The sequence below is a fragment of the Balaenoptera borealis genome (genome assembly GCF_965194805.1).
Source record: "Balaenoptera borealis genome assembly, chromosome: X".
NCBI classification, from domain to species: domain Eukaryota; kingdom Metazoa; phylum Chordata; class Mammalia; order Artiodactyla; family Balaenopteridae; genus Balaenoptera; species Balaenoptera borealis.
The window spans coordinates 129,072,070-129,098,908 of NC_138881.1; the positions used below are offsets into that span (position 1 = coordinate 129,072,070).

The 26,839-nt window shown below is 37.3% G+C and overlaps 2 protein-coding genes across 4 annotated transcripts in view; one reads left to right on the forward strand and one right to left on the reverse strand.

Moving 5' to 3' along the window:
* Positions 1-16,091, reverse strand: part of TMLHE (trimethyllysine hydroxylase, epsilon) — a 44,186-nt gene extending 28,095 nt beyond the window's left edge. The window contains exon 1 of one of the 2 annotated variants that reach the window (XM_082376412.1): positions 15,943-16,091. The gene's annotated coding sequence lies outside the window, so the exon portion shown is untranslated. The remainder of the gene's footprint in view (positions 1-15,942) is intronic. The other variant, XM_082376413.1, reaches the window with a different exon arrangement.
* The window catches only part of SPRY3 (sprouty RTK signaling antagonist 3), a 128,015-nt gene continuing 114,655 nt past the window's right edge, over positions 13,480-26,839 (forward strand). Inside the window, exons 1-2 of one of the 2 annotated variants that reach the window (XM_082376437.1) lie at positions 13,480-15,812; positions 25,867-25,909. The gene's annotated coding sequence lies outside the window, so the exon portion shown is untranslated. Of the gene's footprint in view, positions 15,813-16,220; positions 25,910-26,839 lie in introns of those variants that run through there. The other variant, XM_082376436.1, reaches the window with a different exon arrangement.

The following is a 26,839-nucleotide window of genomic DNA, read 5'->3' on the forward strand; positions in this document are numbered from 1 at the left end:
GGAAAAAACTTCAGTCAAGAATACTCTACGCAGCAAGGCTCTCATTCAGTTTTGATGGAGAGATCAAGTTTTACAGACAAGCAAAAGCTACGAGGGTTCAGCACCATCAAAACAGCTTTACAAGAAATGTTAAAGGTACTTCTCTAAGTGGAAAAGAAAAGCCCACCACCAGAAATATGAAAATTATGAAAGGAAAAATCTCATGGTAAAGGCAAATATATACAGTCATGGTAGAAAAATTAACCACTTATTAAGCTAGTAGGAAGGTTAAAAGACTAGAGGAGTAAAATCATCTATAACCACAATGAGTAGTTAAGGGATACATAAAACAGAAAGATGCAAAATAAGATGTCAAATAGTAAACACTGGGGGAGGAGGGTGAAAATGCAGGGTTGTTAAAATGCATTCAAACTAAAGAGATCAGTAGCTTACAATAATTACATATATATGTGTGTGTATATGTATATATATATATATATATATATATATATATACATATATAGTTTGCTATATATAAATCCCATGGTAAATACACATCAAAAAACTATAATAGATACACACACACACAGAGAGAAGAGAAAGGAATCCAAATATAATGCTAAAGATAGTCATCAAATCACAAGGGGAGAGAGCAAAAGAAGAAAAGAACAACAATTTAAAAAACTACAGAGCCAATCCCAAAACAATTAACAAAATAGCAATAAGTACATACCTAACAATAATTAAGTATTTATTTATGTATTTATGTATTTATTTATTTTTATTTTTTGGCCACACAGCATGTGGGATCTTAGTTCCCTGACCAGGGATTGAACCCGCACCCCCTGCATTGGAAGCACAGAGTCTTAACCACTGGAGCACCAGGGAAGTCCCAACAATAATTACTTTAAAGGTAAATGAACTAAACGTTCCAATCAAAAGACAGAGTGGCTGGATGGATACAAAAACAAGACCCCTATTTATGCTGCTTACAAGATACTAACTTCAGATCTAAAGACACATACAGACTGAAAGTAAGGGGATGGAAAAAAGGTATTTCGTGTAAACAGAAATGAAAAGAAAGCTGGGGTAGCGATTTTTATATCAGACAAAATAGACTTTAAAATAAAGACTGTAACAAGAGATAAAGATGGACATTACATAATGATAAAGGGATCGATCCAACAAAAAATATAACAATTTTAAATATAAATGCACCCAACATAGGAGCACCTAAATACATAAAGCAATATTAACAAACATAAAGGGAGAAACTGACAGTAACACAATAATAGTAGGAGACTTTAACACCCTACTTACAGCAATAGACAGATCATCCAGACAGATAATCAGTAAGAAACACTGGCCTTAAATGACACATTAGACCAGATGGCCTTAATAGTATATATAGAACATTCCATCCAAAAGCCCCAGAATACACATTCTTTTCAAGTAACATGGAATATTCTCCAGGATAGATCACATGCTAAGCCACAGAATAAATCTCAGTAAATTTAAGAAGACTGAAATCACATTGAGCATCTTTTGCAAACACAATGCTATGAGACTAGCAATCAACTACAAGAAACAAAACTGTAAAAAACACAAGCACATGGAGAATAAACAACATTGTAATAAACAACCAAGGGTCACTGAAGAAATCAAAGAGGACATCAAAAAATATGAATATGAAAATGAAAATACAGTGATCCAAAATCTATGGGATGCAGCAAAAAAATTTCTAAGAGGGACGTTTATAGTGATTCAAACCTACCTCAGGAAACAGGAAAAATCCCAAACAACCTAATCTTACATGTAATGGAACAAGAAAAAGGAGAACAAACAAAACCCAAAGTTGGTAGAAAAGAAATCATAAAGATCAGAAAAGAAATGAATGAAATAGAGACTAAACTACAATAGAAAAGATCAACGAAACTAGGAGCTGGTTCTTAAAAAGATAAACAAAACCGATAAACCTTTAGCCAGACTCATGAAGAAGAAAAGAAGGCCCAAATAAGTAAAATCAGTAATAAAATACAAGTTAGAACCAACACCAGAGAAATAGAAAGGATCATAAGAGATTACCGCAGAAAGTTATACACCAATAAAATGGACAACAGAGAAGAAATGGAAAAAATCCTAGAAATGTACAATATCTGAAGACTGAATCAGGAAGAAACAGAAAATATGAACAACAGACCAATGACCAGTAATGACATTAAATCAGGAATGAAAACAACTCCCAACAAACAAAGGTCTAGGATCAGATACCTTCGCAGGTAAATTCAACCAAACATTTAAAGAGTTAACACCTATCCTTCTCGAATTATTCCCCAAAACTGCAGAGGAAGGAATAGCTTCCAAACTCATTCTACCAGGCCAGCATCACCCTGATACCAAACCAAAGATATCAAAAAAAAGAGAAAATTACAGGCCAATATCACTGATGAACATATATGCAAATTCCTCAACAAAATATTAGCAAACCAAATTCAAAAATACATTAAAAGGATCATAGACCATGACCAAATGGGATTCATTCCAGGGATACAAAGATGGTTCAATATCCGCAAATTAATCAGTGTGATACACCACATTAACAAATTGAAGAGAAAAAAATCATATGATCATTTCAGTAGATGAAGAAAAAAAAGCTTTTGACAAAATTCAACATCCATTTACGATAAAAACTCTCAACAAAGTGGGTATAGAGGGAACATACCTCAACATAATAAAGGCCATATATGACAAGCCCACAGCTAACATCATACTCAACGGTGAAAAGCTGAAACCATTTCCTCTAAAATCAGGAATAAGACAAGGATGCCCACTCTCATCACTTCTACTCAATATAGTATTGGAAGTTCTAGCCAGACCAATCAGACAAGAAAATAAAATAATGGAATCCAAATTGGAAAGAATGAAGTAAAACTGTCACTGTTTGCAGATGTCGTGATATTATACGTGAAGATCCTAAAGATGCCACCTAACAACTACTAGAACTCATCAATTAATTTGGTAAAGTTGCAGGATATGAAATTAATATAGAGAAATCTGTTGCACTTCTATACACTAACAATGAACTATCAGAAAGAGAAATTAAGAAAGCAATCCCATTCACAATCACATCAAAAAGAATAAAATACCTAGGAATAAATGTAACCAAAAAGTAAAAGACATGTACTCAGAAAACTGAGAAACCAATGAAAGAAACTGAAGACGACACAAATAGATGGAAAGATATACTGTGTTCTTGGATTGGAAGCATTAATATTGTTTAAATGACCATACTATCTAAGGCAATCTAGCGACTCAATGCAATCCTTATCAAAACATCAGTGGTATTTTTCACAGAACTAGAATAAGTAATTATAAAATTTTATGGAAACACAAAAAAACCCAAATAGCCAAAACAATCTTGAGAAAGAAGAATAAAGCTGGAGGTATCATGCCCCTGATTTCAAACTATACTATAATACTATGGTAATCAAAATAGTATGGTACTGACACAAAAACAGACACATAGATCAATGCAACAGAATAGAGAACTCAGAAATAAACCCACACTTATATGGGCAAGTAATCTACAACAAAGTAGGCAAGAATATACAATGGGTAAAAGACAGCCTCTTCAATAAGTGATGTTGGAAAACCTGGACAGCTACATGCACAAGAATCAAAAGTGGACTACTTTCTCACACCATTCACAAAAATAAACTCAAAATGGATTAAAGACTTAAATGTAAGACCAGAAACCAGAAAACTTCTAGAAGAAAACATAGGCAGTATGCTCTTTTACATTTGTCTTAGTAATAGTTTTTTGGATATGCCTCCCTAGGCAAGGGAAACAAAAGCAAAAATAAATGGGATTACATCAAACTAAAAAGCTTTTGTACAGCAAAGGAAGCTATCAGCAAAATGAAAAATTTGCCTTTTGAATGGGAGAAGATCTTTGTAAATGAAGTATCTGATTGGTTAATATCCAAAATATACAAATAATTCACACAATTCAACATTAAAAAAAGCAAATAACCCAATTAAAAATGGGCAGACAACCTGAATAGACATTTTCCCAAAGAAGACATACAGATGACCAACAGGCACATGAAAAGATGCTCAATATCACTAATCATCAAGTAAATGCAAATCAAAACCACAATGAAATACTACTTCACACCTGTCAGTATGGCTATTATCAAAAAGCTAACAAATAACAAGTGTTGGTGAGGATGTGGAGAAAAAGGAACCCTCGTGCACTGTTGGTGGGAACGTAAATTGGTGCAGCCACTATAGAAAACAGTATAAAGTTTCCTCAAAAAATAAAAAACTGATCTACCATATGATCCAGCAGTTCCAGTCCTAGGTATTTATATGAAGAAAATGAAAACACTAAACTGAAAAGATATATGCACCCCTATGTTCACTGCAGCATTATTTACAGTAGCCATGATATGGAAGCAACCTAGATCCCATCAATATATGAGTTCAAAAAGAAGATGTTACACCCACACACACACACAGACAGACTGGAATATTAGTCAGCCATAAAAAAAAGAATGAAATCTTGCCATTTGTGAAAACATGGATAGACCTAGAGGGTATTATGCTAAGTAAGATACATAAGACAGAGAAAGACAAATTCTATATGATCTCACTTATATGTGGAATCTAAAAACCAAAACAAATTAACAAACATAATAAAACAGAAACAGAGTCATAGATACAGAAAACAAACAGGTGTTTGCCAGAAGGGAGAGCAGTGGGGGGAGGAAAGAAATAGATTAGGGAGATTAAGAGGTACAAATTTCCAGTTGCAAAATAAATGAGTCACCAGTATGAAATGTACAGTGTGGGGAATATAGTTATAGCTATGTAATATCTTTGTATGGTGACAGATGGTAAGTAGAGTTATCCGGGTGATCATTTAAAAATGTATAGAAATATCAAATCACTATGCTGTGTAACAGGAACTAACATAGTGTTGTAGGTCAATTATACTTCAAAAACAAACAAACAAACAAATAAATTCATAGAAAAAGAGATCAGACCAGAGGCGGGGAGTGGAGGGAGAGGGAATTGGATGAACAAGATCAAAAGGTACAAACTTCCAGTTATAAGATACACAAGTACTAGGGATGTAATGTACAACATGATAAATATAATTAACACCATTGAATGTTATACACTAAAGTTGTTAAGAGAGTAAATCCTAAGAGTTCTCATCACAAGGAAAAAAATTTTTTTCCTTTTCTTTAACTTTGTATCTATTGAGATGGTGGATGTTCACTAAACTTATTGTGGTAATCATTTCATGATGTAAGTCAAATCATCATGTTGTACACCTTAAACTTATATAGTGCTGTATGTCAATTATATCTCAATAAAACTAGAAGAAAAAACCACTTCCTCACTGTAAAAAGAAAAAAAAATCTAAACAACTGAGAAATATATAAAATAAAAAGTCAAAGCCTCCTTCCCTCATTATTTGCCATTCCCATTCCTTCAAGGAAACTCATCAACAATCAACAGTTTGGAGAACCAACCTCAAGATCACATACAGCTGAAATCTCCACAACTGCCACACATACATACAGAAATACACTTTTTTTGTTTTTTTGGTGAACATAGTTTTCGGATCACTTGGGTAAATGCCGAAGAGTGCTATTGATGTTTTACTTAACATTACTAGAATCTCTGAAACTGTCATCCAAAGTAGCTGTACTATTTTGCATTCCACCAGCAATGAATGAGAGCTCCCATTCTTCTGCATCCTTGCTAGAACTTGGTATTGTCAGTTTTTTGGATTTAGCCATTTTAACAGGTGTGCAGTAATATCTCATTGTTGTTTTAATTTGGAATGATGCTGTGCATATTTTCATATTCTTAATTGCCACCTATATATCTTCTTTGGTCAAGTGTCTGTCCAAAGATCTTTTGCCCACTGTACATTTTTTTAAGCAAGATATTTGTTAGAGCAGGTTTAGGTTCACAGCAAAATTGAGGGAAAGATATAGAGATTTCTCATACACCTCCTGCCCCTACACATGCATAATCCCCACCATTATCAATATCCTCCACCACAGAGAGATACATTTGTTACAAGTGATGAACCTACATAAACACATCATTATCACCCAAAGCCCATAACTTATATTAGGGTTCACGCTGGGTGTTCTACATTCTGTGGGTTTGGGCAAATGTATAATGACATGTATCCTTTATAATAACACACAGAGTATTTTCATTGTCTTAAAAATGCTCTGTGCTCTGACTATTCACCCCTCCCCCACCATGAGTTTTGATATGCAATATTTTCATTTTTTAGCCAATTAAAATATTTTCTAATTTCCATTGTGATTTTTAAAATTCGACCTACAGGTTATTTAAAAGTAAACGTATTTTAGAGGGATTTTCTATTTTTATTTTTATTATTGTTTTCTAACTTTATTTCATTGTGGCAAAAAAAACCCTCAGTGCAACTGTAAGTTGTTGCTGTATGGCCTAGCATATCATCTATTTTTCTGGGTGCAGAAAAGAATATATATTCTGTAGTTGTTGCATAAGGTCATCTGTATATGTCTGTCAACTAGGTTGTTTGTTAATATTATTGTTCAACTGTTCTATATACTTATTGGTTTTATTTGTCTTATGATCTGTTAGTTATTGAGGGATATGTATTAAGATCTCTGATTATGACTGAATTTATTTACTGGACATCTGTCAATTTTTGCTTTGTATATTTGGGTTGCATACAAATTAGAACAATAATTTTATCTTCTTGGTGGATGGCCTCTCTTATCATCACAAAATATCTCTTATGTCTAGTAAAGAAACCTGCCATAAAGTCTTGTTTTATATTATTATATCTAAATCAGGTTTTTTTTGGGGGGGGTAGTGTTTGTGGTGTATATTTATTCCACCCTTTTGTCTCTTATAAACAGCACATATGTAGTTAGATTTTGTTTTTTAACCTCATGATTTGTCATTTAATTAATGTGTGAAGTCAAATATTTGCTTTCTATTTGTCTTGCCTGTTTTGTTACCTTTCTCTCTTGCTTTGCTTTGCACTGATTAGGTAATTTGTATCATTCCATTTCCTCCTTTGTTTACTTGTTAGTTATACATTCTTTTACTGTTTTTTTAAAAGCAGTTATTCTAGGGATTATAACACGTATCTTTGATTTTTTTAAATTATAATGCAAATTAAAGAATTTATATTAACTATCTTCCTTCTTCAACTGCTGTTGTGTATTTTAATTATACACACACACAAACACACACACATACATCCCACAGGGACATTCAGATCTACCCACATATTTAACCTCTCCATTGCATCCATTTTATATCTCCAAGCTTTCATTTGGGATCATTTTACTTTGTATCTCCAAGTGTTCATTTGGGATCATTTTACTTCGGCCTAAAGATCCTAAATATTTCCTTTGGTGTTTGGTGGAAGGTTCTGTAAGTTGGGACCATCTAAAAACATCCGTCTTACTTTCATTTCGAAGGCTATTTTCATTGGATATAGAATTTTCGATTAGCAGTTAGTTTCTCCAGCATTTTGAAGATATTGTTCCATTATGTTCACATTGTTTCTGTTGAGAAGTTAAAGCCAATCTAATTGCTACTCCTTGTAAGGTAATACATCTTTTTTCTCTGTTTTTAAGATTGTTTCTTTTTCTTTATTTTTTAGCAGTCTTTATTAAAATACATCTAGATGAGGTTTTCTTTATTTATTCTGCTCTGAGTTATAGCACTTTTTAAATCTGTGACTTCATGCATGATTAGGTTATGTATATGGCACAACTGACATTAAGAAAGGGAGATGATCTTTGGTGGGTCTGACCTAATCCAGCAATCCCTTAAAAGGGACAGGGATCTTTCTGGTGAAGGAGACTTGAAGTGAAGCAGCAGAGGAATCTGCTGTCTGCTTCTATTGGCTTTGAAGATGGAGAGGACTATGTGGCTGATATGCAGCAAGGAAACAGCAACCTCAGTCCTATAGCCACATGGAATTGAATTCAGCCAACAATCTGAATGAGGGTGGATGTGGATTCTTAGCCAAAGCCTCCAGAAAAGAATACAGCCTACCCAACACCCCAATTTCAGCCTTTAATACACTGACCAGAGAACCCAGTAATGCCATGCCTGGTCTTCTGACATCCAGAACTATGAGACAATAAATGGATGTTTATTTAAGTACTAAGTTTGTGGTAACTTGGTATGCAGCAATAGCAAAATAACACAATACTTTGTTACTTTTGGAAAACTCTTAGTTGTCACCTCTTCAAATACTGTTTCTGCACCATTCTCCCTCTCCTCTCCTAGGACTCCTATTACAAATGTATCAGATACTTGCATGTACTAGGTGCCAGGCATTCTTATAAGTGCTGACCCACTGCATTATATCTCTATCTGCTACCATCCCAGTCCAGGCCCACCATTATTTCTCACTCAAAGGCTGCAAAAGCCTCCCAACTGATCTATCCATACACACATTTGCCCTCCCTTCAAATCATTTTGCACACTGTAGGAATGGTGAATTAAAATATATATATTAGTATGTCATCCCTTTTGAATGGACCCCTAGGGCCTTCAGGGTAAAGTCCAATTTACTTATCGTGTTACGTAATGCCTCCCATTACCTGATCCTGAGCTACCTCTCAGCCTCACTTCCTGTTATTTACATCCTTGTACTTCATTGTTTATAGTTTCCCAGACCCACTATACTTTCCTAATTCTGAGAAACTCATGTTCATGCTTTTTGTTCCCTCAAACTGGAAGCCGTTCCTACTCTGTCTTTTATACGTCTTTCAAGAATCAGTGGAGGTATCATCTCATCTAAGAATTCTTCCTTAAAGTCACAGAATGAACTAGTAGCTTTCTTTTGTTCTCTCACTATAGTCTGTTTATGCCTCTGTTTTCCTTCTCAATATATTTTGTTGAAATTATATGTCTTTATGTCTTTCCCACCAGTAATACTTGGACATATCTCAATGTGAAGACCTCTGGGTCATTCATTTTTGTACCCTAACATCTAGCATGGTTCCTAGTACTTAGGAGAATTTCATAAATGTTTGTGGACATTGGATTGAATTACTTTTCTTCCAGCTTCATAGCTTCTTTAAATCTGGTAAGATGTCTGCTCTAAATCTTCAGTTAAGTAAGTAATAAAAATATTGATGATGTCAAGCCAAAGGTAGGGTTTGCAACAGGCCATCTAAAACTCTTCCTTTGCTTATGGTCTGCTATCAGCACTCTTTTAGTATCGTAATTTAATTAATTAATACATAATTGTATTAGTTATATAACCCATCAACATGGATTCATAATTCTTGTTCACAAGGGGGTCATAAAAGACTTGTTAAAATCTTGCTGAAGTTTCATTCATTCATTCATTCATTCAATGTACATGTTATAGCTGTCATATTTTCATAAACACCTCTAATAATCAGAAATAAAAATTAGATTTGAGTGGAACGTCTTTGTTTGTTGATAACACTGTGTAATTTTCTAAGTACTCACTTACTTGAAAATCTGTTCTAGAAGCTAACCCAGGACATATTTAGTTTATTGATTAGTAGATTGAAAACTCTTCCTCCTTTTCCTTTGTTAGAAGTGGTAGTATACTTATATAAGTCCAGCGTTAAAGCACCTGTCCTTATTCTCCTTAATTCTTTTGCTCATTGAGAATAGTTTAACAATATCAAGTTAAAACTTATCCATCCCAGGGCACATGTACTTTTTCTTTCTGAGAACGTAGTTAAAATTGGTCTTGTTGTCTTTGCAAATATGTATTTATACAAGCCTGAGGTAATTTGGGGCCTTAACCTTCCAAATACTAATCCTTTAGGCAAGTGCCACCTGTTATATTCATCCTTCTTTTCCATCTTTTATATATTATTCTTAAAAAAATAGCAACTATTAGGTCATTGTAAAACTTCCCTTGCAACCCCATAGTTTCCCTCATTTCTCCTTTAATAGAATAATTTGCTGTTTCATAGTCAAAATGATGTTTTTGAGAGCTTCCCAACCTTTAGAGTCTAAAGCCATCTTAATGTAAATTAAAGTCCAACAAGTATCAATCATAATAACAGAAACTTTTGGAGAACAGCCATAGCTAGAAATTCTAGTCAGAATAAGCAATTACATAATAGGTCAATCTGAATCTTTTCATGGTTATTACTAAGGAAGAAGCATTACCCCCTAAAAGGCTTAAAGCCAAGAGTCCATTTAGCTCCTGTCAATGTTTCCTTCCAAATGTCTCTCAGATTTGTCCTTCTCTTTCCATTCCTATAGATGCCTTCATCGCCTCATACCTGGACGACTGCCATAGACTAGATGGTTTCCTTGCCTCCATTCCATCCATATTCCAATCCACTTTCCATACTATTGCCAGATTAATCTTCTTAAAACACTTTCATCATGTCACTCTCCTGCCTGAGACCTAGCTCAAATGTCACCTTTGTAAAATCTTCCTAACTCCCCTAGGAAGAGTTAGTAGCTGCCTACCCAGTGTTTTCACAGCTCTTTGTGCATACCCTTATTAGTGCACTTACAACACATATAATAATTGCCTGTTTAATTATTTTTCTCTTCCCATTTGCTGAAAGCTCCTTGAGGGCAGACAAAAGGATTGAGTCATCTCTTTACAATGGCTTCACATAATTGGCTCCATCTATCTTGCCCACTGCCTCAGGGCCTTCACATATGTTGTTTCCTTTGCCTACCATATTCTCCCTCTCATTCTTCCTGCACAATTCATTTAACAAACATTTATTGGGTGTCAACTATGTGCCAGGAACTATTTTAGGCACTTGGAATTTATCGGTGAACAAAACAGACGACAAAAATGCCTGCTTTCATGGAGCTTATCCTCTAGTGGAAGGAGGTAGACAAAGATAAACATAATAAATGAGTAAATTATATAGTATATTAGAAGGCAATAAGAGCTATCTGGCAGGATAAAGGGATGTGCTGGAGGTAGTAGGACATTTAAACAGGGTGATCAGGGTAGACTTTATTGAGCAAAATGATATTTGAAGAAAAAGGGAATTATTCATGAAGATATCTGATGTAAAGTAGGCCAATACGAAAGCTCTAAGCTGAGATTATCTGTCATATCTGTGTCTGTGTTTAACTAGTGCAATAATATATTGGATTACATGAGTTAAAAGAATGCTCCTTTACATCAGGGCCTCAAAATTAAATGCCCACAGGGGCTAGGCAAGTAACATAAATAGGTAAAGTATAAGAGACAATAGGGGATTGTGGTAAGAGCGGTGAACTGAAGAATGCTTGATCTGTCCAAAAATCCTAGCCACTACTCAGCTCTAGCTAATTATTGCCAGACAGTCCGAATGTTGCCAGATTTGAGAGGAGCCAGAAATGCACATTACATAAGAAATCTCCCAATTTGTAATGTTGACAACTGAATTAGTTCGGGTGCTCTGAGAAGGAGATGCCATGACAGGAAGAGATGTACAAGTGGTTTATCAGGGGAAACATATGTGAGAGAAAATGGAGACAGAGTTTGAAAAGACTGGGACAGCTGTTGGGCCATGATGTAGGTCTAATCCCTGTGGAGGAGGGTAAATGCAAATCAAAACCACAAAGAGATACCACCTCACATCTGTCATAATGGCTATTATTAAAAACACAACAAATAACAAGTGTTGGTTAGGATGTGGAGAAAAGGGAACACTTGTGCACTGTTGGTGGGAATGTAAATTGGTACAGTCACTCTGGAAAACAGTACGGAGGTTCCTTTAAAAATTAAAAATAGAACTACCATATGATCTAGCAATTTCACTTCTGGGTATTTACCCTAAAAAGTGAAAGGACTAATTTGAAAAGATACGTGCACCCCTGTGTTCAATGCAGCATTGCTTACAATAGCCAAGATATGGAAGCAACCTAAGTGCTCATTGATAGATGAATGCATAAAGAAATGTGGTATACACACACACAGGAATAATGTTCAGGCATAAAAAAAGAATGAAATCTTGCCTTTTTCAACAACATGGATGGACCTAGAGGTTATTATGCTGAGTGAAATAAGTCAAACAGAGAAAGAGAAATACCATGTGATTTCAGTTATATGTGGAATCTAAAAAACAAAACAAATGATTAAACCTAACAAAACAGAAACAGGCTCATAGACACAGAGAACAAACTGGTGGTTGCCAGAGGGGAGAGAGGTAAGGGCGGATGAGAGAAACAGGTAAGAGAGATTAAGAGGTACAAACTTCTAGTTACAAAATAAATGAATTGTGTGGATTTAATGTACACATAGGGAATATAGTAAATAACATTATAATATCTTTGTATGGTGATAGGTGGTAACTAGATTCATCATAGTAATCGTTTTGTAATGTACAGAAATATCAAATCACCATATTGTACACCTTGAAGTAACATAGTGTTGTAGGTCAATTATTCTTCAATTAAAAAAAACAAAGTCAAAATGGATTGGACATAAATGGAAGATAAAACTATAAAACTTGCAGAAGAAAATATAGGAGAAAATCTTCGTGACCTTGGATTAAGCAAAGTGTTCTTAACCAAAAAGTAGAATTTACAAAAGAAAAATGATAAATTGAACTTAATAAAAATTCAAAACCTTTGTCTTTCAAAAGACACAATTAAAAAATGAAAAGATAAGTCACAGACTGGAAAAAATATTTTCAAATCATATACCTGATAAAGGATTTGTATCTTAAAAATATAAAGAATTCTTACATCTCAATAATAGGAAGGGAAAAAACCTTATTGAAAAATGGGCAAAATATTTAATAGACTTTTCTCCAAAGAACATACACAAATGGACAAGAAACAGATGAAAAGATGTTCAATATCATTACGATTAGGGAAATGCAAATCAAATTCAAAATGAGATATTACTTCACACCCACAAGGGCAGCCAGAAATTTTTTAAAAGGAAAAATAACAAACATTGGTGAGGATGTGGAGAAATTAGAACTTTTATACACTGCTGGTGGTGCATGTAAATGTAATCAATATAAAATGGCGCAGCCCCTTTGGAAAATACTTTGGCAAAAGATTAGACATACAGTTACTATATGACCCAGCACTTCCACTCCTAGGTACCTACCCAAGAGAACTGAAAACATATGTGCATCCAAAATCTTGTGCGTAAATGTCCATACCAGCCTTATTCACAATAGCCAAAAGGTGGAAATAACCCAAATGTCCATAAACAAAAGGTGGTATATACATATATTATATACCATTATTCGGCCATCAAAAGTAATGAAGTACTGATTCACATTACAACATGGATGAAACTTGAAAACGTCACACTAAGTAAAAAGAAGCAAGTCACAAAAGATTGCATACTGCGTGATTCCATTTATATGAAATGTCCAGAATAGGCAAATCCATAGAGACAAGAAGCAGATTAGTGGTTCCCAGGGGCTAGGGTGGTAATGGGGACTAAGTGCACATGGGCAAGAGAGAGGTGCCACTGAGGTGATGGAAATATCTAATATTGGATTATAGTGATGGTTGCACCACTCGATAAGTTTACTAAAAATCCTTGAATGTACACGTAAAATGAGTCAAATTTATGGTGTGTAAATTATATCTCGATACAAAAATTTAAAAACACTTTGGGAAGTAGAGAAAATAAAGTTTGTGTCAATTGACACAATTTATTAGGGGTCATACAGAGCTCACTGGGCTGTTGTATGTTGTTGATGCTGTCGTTGTTGCCGTGGTTATGGTGGCTTTCCCATGAGGGCTGAGGGTCAAGCAGTGATTTGGGTCTTTTACAATAAAAATTTTAAAAATTAACAGAAAAAGAATGTTGCTGGGTTGAAATTCTGAGTAGCAGTGGGGGCGAAGAGAAGTGGATGGGTTTAAAAACATATTCAGGATGCGGAAGTGACAAGATTTTGTACTGATTAGATACGGGGAATGGGGAAGAGTGAGGACGCCTCAGACTTCACATGCTTCAAGTTGAACTCCTGTCGTCCTCTCAAACCTACTGTCCTCCTGTGCTGCTAACCTCTTGGAGTGGAGCAGCACCCTGGCACAGAGTAAGCGTTCATTGATTGTCTTTGGAGTGGAAGAATGAACGAACAGAGTAAACATATGGCCAACGCATCCACCAGGTCCTCCAAACAACCAGCCCTATACTCACCCACAAGGTCAGCTCAGCAGACGTCTATCAGAATTTCCCTCTCACTCTATTGACCATTTGGGAAATCAACAGGTCCCACACCTGGAACAACACTCACATTCATACCGGTGGCCACTCCTTGCCTAAACCCTGCAGCTGTGGCAGGGACCGGGTTTTGCCCAAAGCCTCTCATCCTGTAAATTCTTTACACGTGGGCAATGGCAGGTACATGTACAGCCCATATGAGCATGGGGGACGTTTGGTGTTGTAGAAAGAGGGTCACAATGGTGCCCAACTGGTGGGTCTATGTTCACTTTGGCTCCAAGCAGAAAGAGACGTTTCCCATCCGAGGGGGTTTATTAATCCAGGGCCCACAGCTCCACCCACCCACCATCCTGGCAGGCAGAAAACACAGCTGCCAGAAACACTGCAGACAGTGAGTGATCAATTTGGATATTTTACTGCTGTTCCCAGGGTTGACAAGCAGAGATACAGAACCGCTTGCGGTTCCTGATACAGATACCAAAACCAGGAAGTGATCCCTCCCAACCCACCCTTCCCAGAAATAGAGAATGAGGTGGGACACGCAAAAGACGCCCCCAGACTCAACCGACAAATTGAAAATTCCCTTCATCATACTGGTTATGAGATAAAGTATAACCTCTTTAAGTATCGTGATACATAAGCACATTTACCTCTCATGGTTGTGAAGATTACAGTGTTTTGCATAATATATGGTTGCCGTTATCATTATCACCAGTTCCTTAATGAGGAAGAATCAGAATGACAGTACAATGTCCTTCCGTAGTGTTTCTAATTCTTTGCCTTTATAGTTAAGTTAATGTAAAATAAAGTGTAATTTCTACTACAGTGTTTCCTGAAAGGGCAATACCAAGCTAAGAGGCAACCCTAAAAGACTGCTGTATGGGAAGGGAATATGGACGTATTCCCACACATGGGAGCTCAAGTTTGTCTTTCAGTGCCTGAGTATATAGTTAAGTCACCAAGTCTTTTACGATTAGACTTTTGCCAGGCAGTGTACTATGCTCATTCAGCCCATAAGGTTTTGGACAATCATCTGTCATCTGGTTAAAATCTTTCATGGTAAGGCATTCAGAAGAGCATTCTTCAGAGTTAACGTTCAACTAAGGCATTGAATGAATGTTCTTTCCAGTTTTCAGGGCAGTCAGTAAAGTAAGTAAGCCTAAATAGGCTTTTCAGAGTTGTTTTCAGAACAGAGAAAGAGCTGCCTTGCCTAGCTTCCCCAGTGCCCTGCCCTGCCACTCCTCACTCTTGCCAGCTTTCCTGCTCAGGAGGGGCAGAGAAAGGGTAAAATCTGGGCACAAAACACTACCAAGAAAGAAAGTCAGTGCTGCAAGGTCTTGCAGACAGCCGACTTCCACCTTCCACTGCGCTGCCCAGCAAAGTGAAGCAGGGGGAGGGTAGGGGCTCGCCGAAAGCTAGACCCAGTCAATGACAGACCCAGGGCGGGGAAGTCCGGTCGAGTTGGAGACAATGTACTCTGGGCGTCAGTCCCGGCGCAAGGTTGCTCCAGCTCTTCCAGCTCTGCCCAAGCACTAGGCCCATCTGACCCCGCGCTGAGCTCCGGGCGGGCTGTGTTTCGCACAAACCGTGACGAGAGCCCCGCGGCAAGGCACGAGTGGCCTTCTCCTCTGCCGGGGTAAAGGTGAGTACCAACGCCCCGAGGCCGAGCAGCCGCCTCTCACTGCGCCAGGCCTGAAAGCCAGCGGCTGGGCAAACCCACTCATCGCGCCCACCCAGAACATCCCTTCGCCGATCCACAGGGCGGAACCCACCTGTGCCGGAGGTCGCGACTCCCCGTTCAGCAAAGCGGGACGAACTGCAAGCAAAGAGAGCCTCGGAAGGCAGCCCTGCGCCCGCCTTTCGCTTTTTGCCCTGAAACTGTCGGCTCCGCGCTCCCCTCCCCCAGCGCGCTCGGACCCGGCGCCTAGCCTGGAGGCCCCGCCCCGCTCCTTCCGGCCATGCAGGGTGGGGGCCTCGCGCGCCTGGGATCAAGCGGGCTTCGGGGCGTGCTGGAGCCTCTGATGCAACAGGGCTGAGCCGGGCCGCTCTGGTTGATTGCCTTCATTTAGCAGATTGGGAACCACAGGCGCAGACAGGAAGATAGACCCAGAAAACTACGCGTGTAAAACCTAGGTCGCCTTGCTTGGCGTTTCAGGACTCCTCCCAGTACGCTCCTATTTATGGTGGTTTATCGAGGGTCGCTGGAACTTAAATTCTTCCGATATCCCTCCACCACTTTCTTGAACTTACATCGCATACCACTCCACCGCTGGACTCCCTCCAATTTACTTGAGCACCTTGAATCCAAGGTCCAGGTGCAGTGTTAAGCACGTTGAGCACTAGAATGGAACGAGCCGTTAAGAATTCATATCTTATGCACGTAAAAACTGAAGAACAGTACATATTACAAAGAAGGACAAAAAATGCGCTGAAATAGTATGTGCAATGGAAATTCAGGGCAAAGGGAAGAAATTGAGAGCAACAACACGTAACAGATGTAATGTATAGACATTGGAAATGGGAAAGTGAGCAGTATTGTAGTTATTGGAGATTAAAATTGTTACTCAAAAGGGTAATAATAAAGGAAAAGATCTGTAGAAGTCAGCATCAACAAAAGAAGAAAAAACCCTTCATACTTTTACCCTGGAATTCTTGCTGCCAGACGCTTTACCCCTATTTGTCTATTTGGAAAATTGATCCTTTTTCGTGGGTCCAATATGACCAATGTATCCAGCACAGGCCTCAAGTATACCACTTACCGTTTTGGATTATAATTTCTCTCTTTGCATGCCTGTGTCCCCCAATGAGCACGTACCTTCTTGAGAGCAGAAAATTCATATTTTTCAAATTTATATTCCAAGTCCCTAGCCCAGACCTAACAAATATTGTGTTTAGTGAATATTTGTTTAGAATTGTGTAAACCAGTGAGTAGAAAGAAAAAAGGCTATAGCTAGGATGCGAATTAATATACAGAGGAATAACTGAATGAAGTGAGATGATGGACTGAGACTGGTGCTCATTCAGGCGGCAAACATTGATGAGTGTCTACCGAACCCCAGGTGCAGTATTAAGCACTGGGTGTAAAATGGTAAAAAAAGCAAAGCAAAACAAAACAAAACAGATAAGAGTTCATGCCCTCATCGAGTTTAAGAACAAACAGGAATTGGCCAAGCAACAGGAAAAGGAACATCCCAGATGGAGGGAACAGTATGACCAAAGGTCCTGTAGTAGGAAAGAACATGACAGTAGCAATTAGAGTGATAAGATCAATAAAGGTAAGGTGAAATCAACAGATAGAAAGTACTCAGAAAGAGGCAAGAGGTTGATAGATAAAGCCTATAAGAGTCGGAAAAAGAAGCCAGTTGCCTTAATAATAGTAACCAACATTTATTAAATTTGTGCTATATGCCAAATGCTGAGCTGTGTTTTATAACAAACACTTAAGATAAATATTACTGTTATCCCTGATTTAAGGATAAGGAAACTGGGGCACAGAGACGTTAAGCAATTTCACCAGGATCACACAGTAGTTAAGTGTCAGGGCTGAGATTCAAACCTAGGTAATCTGGCTCCAGATTGGAGGGCAAGAACTGTAATAAAAGCACAAATAAAAACTACAAAGAACTCTTTTACAAAATATGTTCATTGTTCTCAGATATTTGGCATCTATCAGAAACAATACTAAGAGCTTCAAGAAACAATGTCCTGGACCCAAATATTAATGCTCTAGACATAAGACTTTGGCACAGACATTGGTTGGTATTGGCAGTGGTGGTGGTGCCTTTGGTAGGTGATACCATCAAGCAGCAATGATCTTAACATTAGGCATCAGCAGCAAGCCAGAGCACAGGAAGTAGAAAATAGTTGACATGAGTGCTCTTTTCTGGAGCACATATGAGATCTTGGGCAAAGGACATCAATTCTTTAACCCTCAATTTCCTAATTCACAAATGAGCATAATAATAGTATCTGTATTACAGGTTTGTGGTGATGAAATGAGACAATATGTGTAAAGTGCCTGGCCATATCTGACACACAGTAAATGCTCTATGAGTGTTAGCTGCTATGACGGTGATGCATTTTAGTGACTGGAGGGGAGGCATGACCAACCAGGGAAGGTGTGGCTCAGGTACAGTTTGGGGAAGGTGATATGGCATATCAGATAAATATTGAATAGGTAGTGAAACAAAAGTTTATTTCCTCCTCTTTGCATCAATTAAATCATTCCCCCTCTGTTATAATTGCTTACTTGTTGGTTTCCCTTATTATGATTTGTGTGTTTGTGTGAAGAAGCTAATATAGTGTCTAGGACAGAGTGGGAACTTAAAGAACATTTGTTGAATGAATGAGTTAATGTCTGAGTAAAAAGCAATAGGTATAAATGTGCTACAAAACAGGAAAAGAAAAAAACCAATGATAGTATCTGGGTTTTATGTTTTAGCCACTCTGGCCTTCCTTTATGTTACTAGAACTCACCAGGCTTGTTCCTGCTCTGATTCCAAAAATATAATCTGCTCATTTATTTGTCTCCACTTGTACTGCTAATACTTAAGGCCAAGTGTTGGCAATTTTTTTTAGAAAAAGGTCAGGCAGTAAATATTTTACGCTTTGTGGGGCACATGCAGTCTGTCTGCCACTATTCAAATCCATGTTCTTTGAGCAAAAGTAGTCACAGACAATATTTAGATGATGAGTGTGGATATGTTCTAATTAAACTTTATTTACGAAAATAGACAGGAGGCAGAATTAGGCCTGTGGGCTCTAATTTGACAATCCCTGCTCTAGACTAAATTACCACCATCTCTTGCATTGTATAAGAAAGATATGTGGGAGTCACCATCTCTGGCCAACATCTACATCTTGGTTTTATCAGCATCTTAGTGAAGCTTTCATGCTTTCTAATCCTGTTCATCACCTTAAGAGTTGTTGAAAAGTGATTCAAAGTGTGTATTGTAATTTTGAATTTTTATTCATCAAAATGGTCTTTAAAAGAACCAACTACTAGTGATCTTTGAAAGGTTAAAAAATAAAGAAAAGAAAGAAAGAAAATGAACATTCATAATAAAAGTAACTTTTATTATGTAACTAAAAGTGACTTTAGCCAGAAAATAAATATTCTGTACACAGTGCAATGTTGAATTTGGCTGAGGCTTTGGTCTATGACAACAATTCTACTATACACTCTATACAGAAACAAGTGAATGCTAAAAGTTTTCAGAAGAAATCGTCTAGGCCATGCAAAATTTCCCTCATCTACTGATGGATAAAAATTTGGTAAAACCTGAAAAGTGTATTAATTTTGTATATGAGGATATGAACAGGGTATGGACATTTCTGACTCTCAACAGAAATATGATTCAGCACAAATTTAGTAGCCTGTACAATAAGTTTACACCGAAGAGGCATTTCATTAGTTTAAATTGACAAAAACCTACCTGAAACTAACTTAAGTGAAAGAGAAATTTATGGAAAGGTAATGGGGTGTCTCACAAAATTCTAGGAGTGGAGCAATCAGAACTTGGAAAGAACAAGGTACAGTTAGGCCTCAAGAATGGTCAAAACCAAGGATTCAAATGCCATCAAGACTCTATCATTCTTTAATCTCTATTCTTCCTCATACATTTATTTGTGAGCTCTCTCCCTCTCTCTCCCTCTCTCTCCCTCTCTCTTTCTCTCCCTCTCTCCCCCTCCCTCCAAAGCTCCTTTTGTTTCTCAGGTCCATGCAACAGGAAATAGGGTTACTGACACCTTCCTAAATTTTCATCTTACAGCTTCAACCACTGGAGAACACTATGCCAGGTTGGATCATCTGAAAAGCAGATGCCAAGTTGGCATCTAGAGATTTATTGTGGATAATGATTAGCAAGATAAAGAGGAGGAGCAGGAGTGGGCAGGGAGAGACTTCAGACCACAACACAGGTCTGACGCTTGTTAAAGGATAGGAAATGAAGGAGGAATGGGTAGGAAGTGCCTCAGATCGCAGTGCAACTCTACGGAAGTAACAGCCAGTCCAACTGGGGAATCCAGAGCAAAGGTTGCTGATTAGATGAATCCCGCATTGGACAGAAATGGCCCTAGTATCACTCCTGTGCTCAGAAAATGGCTGGAGGTGCTGGGACGGGAATGGCCTTGGATCAAATGATGCAAAAATATCCTAACAGTGTTACAATTGGAGGCTGTTGGCTGACTACATTCCTCACAATAGGTTTCTTCTTGAAAGAAAATCTGCAAGGCACCTCCAGGGCTGCCACAGACACTGTGGTCCCATATCCATAAATCTGAGGGAGGGATTCATCAGCCAAGTTTAAGTCTGGTGCCTATGCAGAACCAATCAACTGTAGCTAAGTGAGTGATGTCACATTATATTAAAGGACAGTTTTCAAGAGTGAGCAATCATCCCAGTTTGGCTAGGACTGAGAGAGTCCCTGGGATGTGAGACTTTGCTAAAACAAGGATGGCTGGTTATCCCAGAGGTACCCATCTTAATAGGGATGGGAGGGGCACTTAAGACCATCCTATAGGTTGTATACTATATAAGCCATTGCATTTTACTGCGTTTTATGGAGGAAATTCTACATTATAATGCTTTTATTGGATTAGGAGAATTTATGAAAGTCTAAGAATTAATCCCTTGAAAATGCCAAAGGTGTCATACTTTATTTCATATCATGCTCAGTCTCCTGTGCATTTATACATGCTTCCTCCATCTAGAAAGCTTCTCTCACTGAAACCTCTCTCCCTTTACCCCTCATACCACCGTTAGAAATGCCTCTTGCCCATTGCTTTGCTTTCTATAAGGAAGGATTCCTCTAAATGAAGATTAAATCACGTAATGAACGCTAAGCACCTATTTAGAGCGTAGCGTAAAGTGGTGGCTTGCATCAGTCACAGCTCTTAGTTGCATGCAACAAAAGCTGAGTCTGGATGATTGAAGCAGGAAAAACGTTTAATAAACCTATACTGTGAATGGCACTAGACTAGCACTCCTGCTGTTACAAAAAATCGTTAAACTGCATAAGATATGTAAGGAAGCTATTTACAGTTATTGAACAATACTCAGCACACTGACTGTGACCCACAGAAGAGAAACTCACAATGTAAGCCCTCAGAATCACGTGAACTCTTTGCCTGTTGACGATTTCCTGACCCCAACGCGGAGAGCTGGGGTCCCCAGCTGAGTTTGGCAGTCTCACTGAGCTCAGGAGGCAAAGCTGTGCAGATGTTGGAATGAGCAAACATATGTCTTGGGGCTTTCAGCAAATCTTTAAAAAGAGTGAAAAGGTCATAGAACTTATTGTTCTTGGTTCCAAGACTTACTATAAAGCTACACTTATCAAAACAGTGTGATACTGGAGTAAGAAATGACAAATAAATCAGTGGAAAAAATTAGAATCCAGTAATAGACCTACACATATATCGTTATTTATTTATTTATTTTTGGTTTGTTCAATCATGCACCCATCAAAGAACATTTGGGCTGTTTACAGTATTTTTGTATTGTGAATAAAGCTGCTATGAACATTCATGTACAGGTGTCTGTGTGAACACAAGTTTTAACTTTTCTGGACTAAATGCCTATGAATACAATTACTGGGTTATATTCTAGTTACATGTTTAATATTTTAAGAAACTACCAAACAGTTTTCCAGAGTGGCTATGCCATTTTACATTCCCACCAGCAATGTATGAGAGATCCAGTTTGTATGCGACCTTTCCAACATTTTGTGTTGTCAATATTTTTTATTTCAACTGTTCTGATAGGTCTATAGTAATATTTCGTTGTGGTTTTAATTTGCATTTCCCTGCTGATTAATGATGGTGAACAAATTTTCATATGCTTATCAGCTATCTGTATATCATCTTCAGTGAAATGTGTCTTCATGTATTTTGCCCATTTTTGGCTTGGATTATTTCTTATGGTTGAGTTTTGAGAGCTCTTTATGTATTTAAGATACTAATCCTTTGTTGGATATGTGGTTTTTTTCTCTTTCTCTGTTGTTTCTCTTTTTTTTTCATCCTCCTAAGTATTCCATACAGTAAAAGTTCTGAATTTTGATCAGGTCCAATTTATCAATGTTTCTTTTATTGGCTGTGCTTTAGGTGTTGAGTCTAAGGACTCTTTGCCCAAACCTATATCCCAAATAACTTTCTCAGTTTTTTCTAAAAGTTTTATAGTTTTGTGTTCTGTATTTAAGTCCACAATCCATTTTGAGTGATCTTTTGTAAAGTGTGAGACTTAGGTTGAGGTTTATATTTTTGCCTCTGGATGTCCAGTTGCTCCAGGACAATTGCTTGAAAGGTTATCCTTACTCCATTGAATTGATTTTGCACCTTTGTCAAAAATTATTTGGATATATTTATTTGCGTGGGTCTATTTTTGACTTTTTTTTAAATAAATAAATTTTTTTCTTTATTTATTTTTGGCTGCGTTGGGTCTTTGTTGCTGTGCACAGGCTTTGTCTAGTTGCGGCGAGCGGGGGCTACTCTTCGTTGTGGTACATGGGCTTCTTATTGCAGTGGCTTCTCTTGTTGTGGTGCGTGGGCTCTAGGCATGTGGGCTCAGTAGTTGTGGCTCACGGGCTCTAGAGTCCAGGCTCAGTAGTTGTGGTACACGGGCTTAGTTGCTCCGTGGCATATGGGATCTTCCCAGACCAGGGCTTGAACCCGCGTCCCCTGCATTGGCAGGCAGATTCTCAACCATTGCACCACCAGGGAAGCCCTATTTTTGACTTTTTAATTCAGTTCCATTTATCTAGGTGTCTGTCCTTCTGCCAATACCACACTGCCTTGATTACTTCAGTTACTTTTATCTAAAGTCACCAATACCATTAAATAGGAAAGGAAGTCTCATAAACCATTGAATATTGAAGAAAATGAAGCTCAAACTTTACCTCATACCACACACAAAATTTAATTTAGGATGAATCATAGACATAAACATAAATGCTAAAACTATGAAGCTGAAAGAAGAAAACATGGGACAATATCTTCATGATCTTGGGTTAGGATGATAGAAAACAGAAAAAATCATTAACCATAAAAGAAAATTGATAAATTGAACTTCATCAACATTAAAAACTTCTGCAATCAAAGACATTGTCATAAAAATGAAAATGTAAACCATGGACTGGAAGAGAAAATAGTCACAATACATATACCTTACAAAGGTTAGGTATCTAGAATACATAAGGAACTCTTTGAAAGATAAAGCACAAACAAGCCCAATTAGAAAGAGACAAAAGACTTCAATGTGTACTTAACAAAAGAAGATACATGAATGACCAATAAACACATGAAAATATGCTCAATATCATTTACTCTTTAGATGAAGGGGAAAAATCACAAAGACAGAACACTTCACACCAATACAAATATATAAAATTTAAAAGAATGATACCATCAAATGTTGGTGAGAATGTGGAAAAATTTGAACTCTCATACCTTGTTGATGGCAAAATAAACTGGCACAATTGCTTTGGAAAATTATTTAGTAGACTCTTCTAAAGTTAAAAATACACTTTCCCTATGACTCAGTAATCCCACTTCTACTTATTTACCCGAGAGAAATGAGAATACAAATTCATACAGCATTTTGTACACAAATGTTTATAGCAGCTTTATTTGTAATAACTCCAAACTGTAAACAATCCAAATGTCCATCAATAGGCAAATGTATAAACAAACTGTACATCCATAAAATGGAATACTACTCACCATAAAAAAGAAATGAATTACAAGTGACAAACATGGATCAATTTCCAAGACATTACGCCTTGCTTCTATTTTTAAATAAACTACTTATTTTGGAACAATTTTACATTTACAGAAAAATTGCAGAGTACAGAAATTTCCCATATAACCACCACTCAACTTCCCCTCATGTTAACATCTTACAAAGCCATGGTACATTTGTCAAAACTGAGAAAAAACTACCAATTAAATGCCAACTATTTGTATTTTAAAAAGAAACATTATGCTGAGCTAATGAAGCTAGACACAAAAGAATACATACTATGACTCAATTTATAGGAAATTCTAGAAAATACAGAACTAAGGTATGGTGATTGAAAGCAGAATAATGATTGCCTGGGGCAGAGAGAATGTGGGTTTACTGAAAAGAGGAATGAGGGAATCCTTTGGAGTGATGGTAATGTTCTGTATCTTGATTGGGATGTTGGTTAACACAGTGTATACATTTGTCAAAACTCACTGACCTGTACAGTTAAGATTTGTATATTTAACTGTGTATAAATTATAATTGATAAAAATTAAGTTGGAAGAAAGGATATTTAGAAAGAAAGAATCGCTGTGAGGCATGGAGAATCAGGTATAGAGCTAAGTTTCCAAGTTCAACAACCAAAAATTCACTGCACACTGGTGTGGTGAGGAAACCACTATTCTTACCACTGATACTTCTGCATTACTGTAGTCACTTCTATGCTGGAAACTCAATCTGGCAACTATTATGGCTGCTCACAGAGAGAGCATGAAAGAACAACTAAATTTTCTGATCAAACTCTGTCACAATCATTATGGTCAGTTTACTTATTCTCTTTACGTGATTCTAAATAGTTTTAAACCATTGTTTTAGAAGACGTATTCCATGCATGTCCTGTATTATAAATGGCTTTAAATCCATTTTGGATTTACACCAAGAAATGCATAAAACAATGAAAAAGTATACTTTAGTCACCTCATCATATGAATTTTTCTCTTATTACCTATTTCTTTCTAGTCTTACTGCTGGTGAGGCAAATCCTCTGGGTTCTGGAGTCTGACAAATCTGTTTTTATCCTGGTCCCCTTGCATTGTCCACCCTAACCCTTATTCGCACCCACTCTACCACTCCCCCACTTCCATGAGTCTCCTTTTCCTTAAATTAAATATTCCCTGTGGTTCAACTATTTCTCATAAATTGTGTCTTTGGGAGTCCGGAGGCCGAGTTCCCAAATGATGTCCTCTCCACTCCGGGAGTCAGGATGATATCAGGCAACGTCCCTTCCTTCCAGTACGGTCAAAGATTTATTTGGGCTTCACAGGGTACTACCAGTAGTGCTGGGCCCAAATTCTTCAGTATGACTGACCTCCTGGGCAAGAGACTCAGGGTCTCTGGGACTCCAGAGCCTCCCAAGGCATTCAGGGTGCTCCTCATCTATATCCCATTGTACCCCAGAGCAGCTATACATCTAATAGAGGGACCTCTCCAGCAGAGCTGTGCAAGAGACCCCCTGCACTGCCCCTACTCTGCCCATACTTTTACTACAAACTCTCAGCAGCCAAAGGCCACCCCCAAAGTACAGGCTGGGTGATAGCCTCTCCACAGTATAGGGGCACCCCCTCCAGCTTTGAGGCATTTTTTATTTTTAAAAAATTTTATTAATGGAAAATTTCAAATCTATACCGAAGTAGAGAGAATGGCATAATGATCCCCATATACATATCACCCAGCCTCAACTATTCAATTCATGGCAAGTTGTGTTTCACCTAGATTATTTTGAAGCAAGTCCCTTATATTTTATCATTTCATTGGTAAATCTTTCACTTTGTAGTTATAAAATAAAAGGACTTTTAAAATTTGACAGAACCATAATACCTTTATCACACCAAACAGTATTTCCTTAATATCATCAAATATTCAGTTGGTATCCTAATTTCCTACTGTCTCATACATGTGGTAAATGTTTTCTCTTTTTCAGTTTGTTTGACTCAGACCCCAGTAAGGTCCAGAAATTGAAACTGGTAAGTTTATTTTTTAAATCTCTTTGAATATAGATTTCTACTTTATCTCTCTGTTTTACTTTTTCTTGCCATTTGTTTGTTGAAGGAGTGTTTATCTGTAGTTTCCCAGAGTCTTAATTTTGCAGATTATTTATGGGCATGTTTTTAAATAGATTTATTGAGATACAATTCACATACCATACAATTCACACATTTAAAGTGTACAATTCAGTCACTTTTACTATATTCACAGAATTGTGTATTCGTCATCACAATCAAGTTTAGAACATTTTCATCACGTTCCAAAGAAACCCTGCACCCCTTAGCCATGATCTTCCACTGCCCCTGCCACTGGCAACCACTAATTTACTTTCTATCTGTATAGATTTGCCTGTTCTGAACATTTCATGTAAATTGAATCATACAATGTGTGTTCCTTTGTGACTGGATTCTTTCACTCAGCCTAATATTTTCAAGTTCAATTCATGTTGTAGCATGTGTGTCAACACTTCATTTCTTTATATGACTGAATAATAGTCTATTGCATGAATACACTACATTTTGTTTATCCATTTATCAGTTGATGGACATTTTTATTGTGTCCTCTTTTTGGCTTTTGTGAATAATGCTGCTATGGACACGTGTGTACAAGTTTTTGTGTGGAGTTATGTTCCCATTTATCTAATAGTGGAGTGGCTGGGTCATATGGTAACACCGTTTAACCATTTGAGTAACTGCCAGATTGTTTTCCACAACAGCTGCAACATTTTATATTCTCACTAGCAGTGTATGAGGGTTCCAATTTGTCTGCATCTGTGCCAACGCTTGGGTTTTTTTTAATTGTTGTTTTTTTGTTTGTCTTTAATTATAACCATCCTAGTGTTAAGTGGTATCATATTGTGGTTTGGGTTTACAGGTCCCTACGGACTAATGATTTTGAGATATTTTATG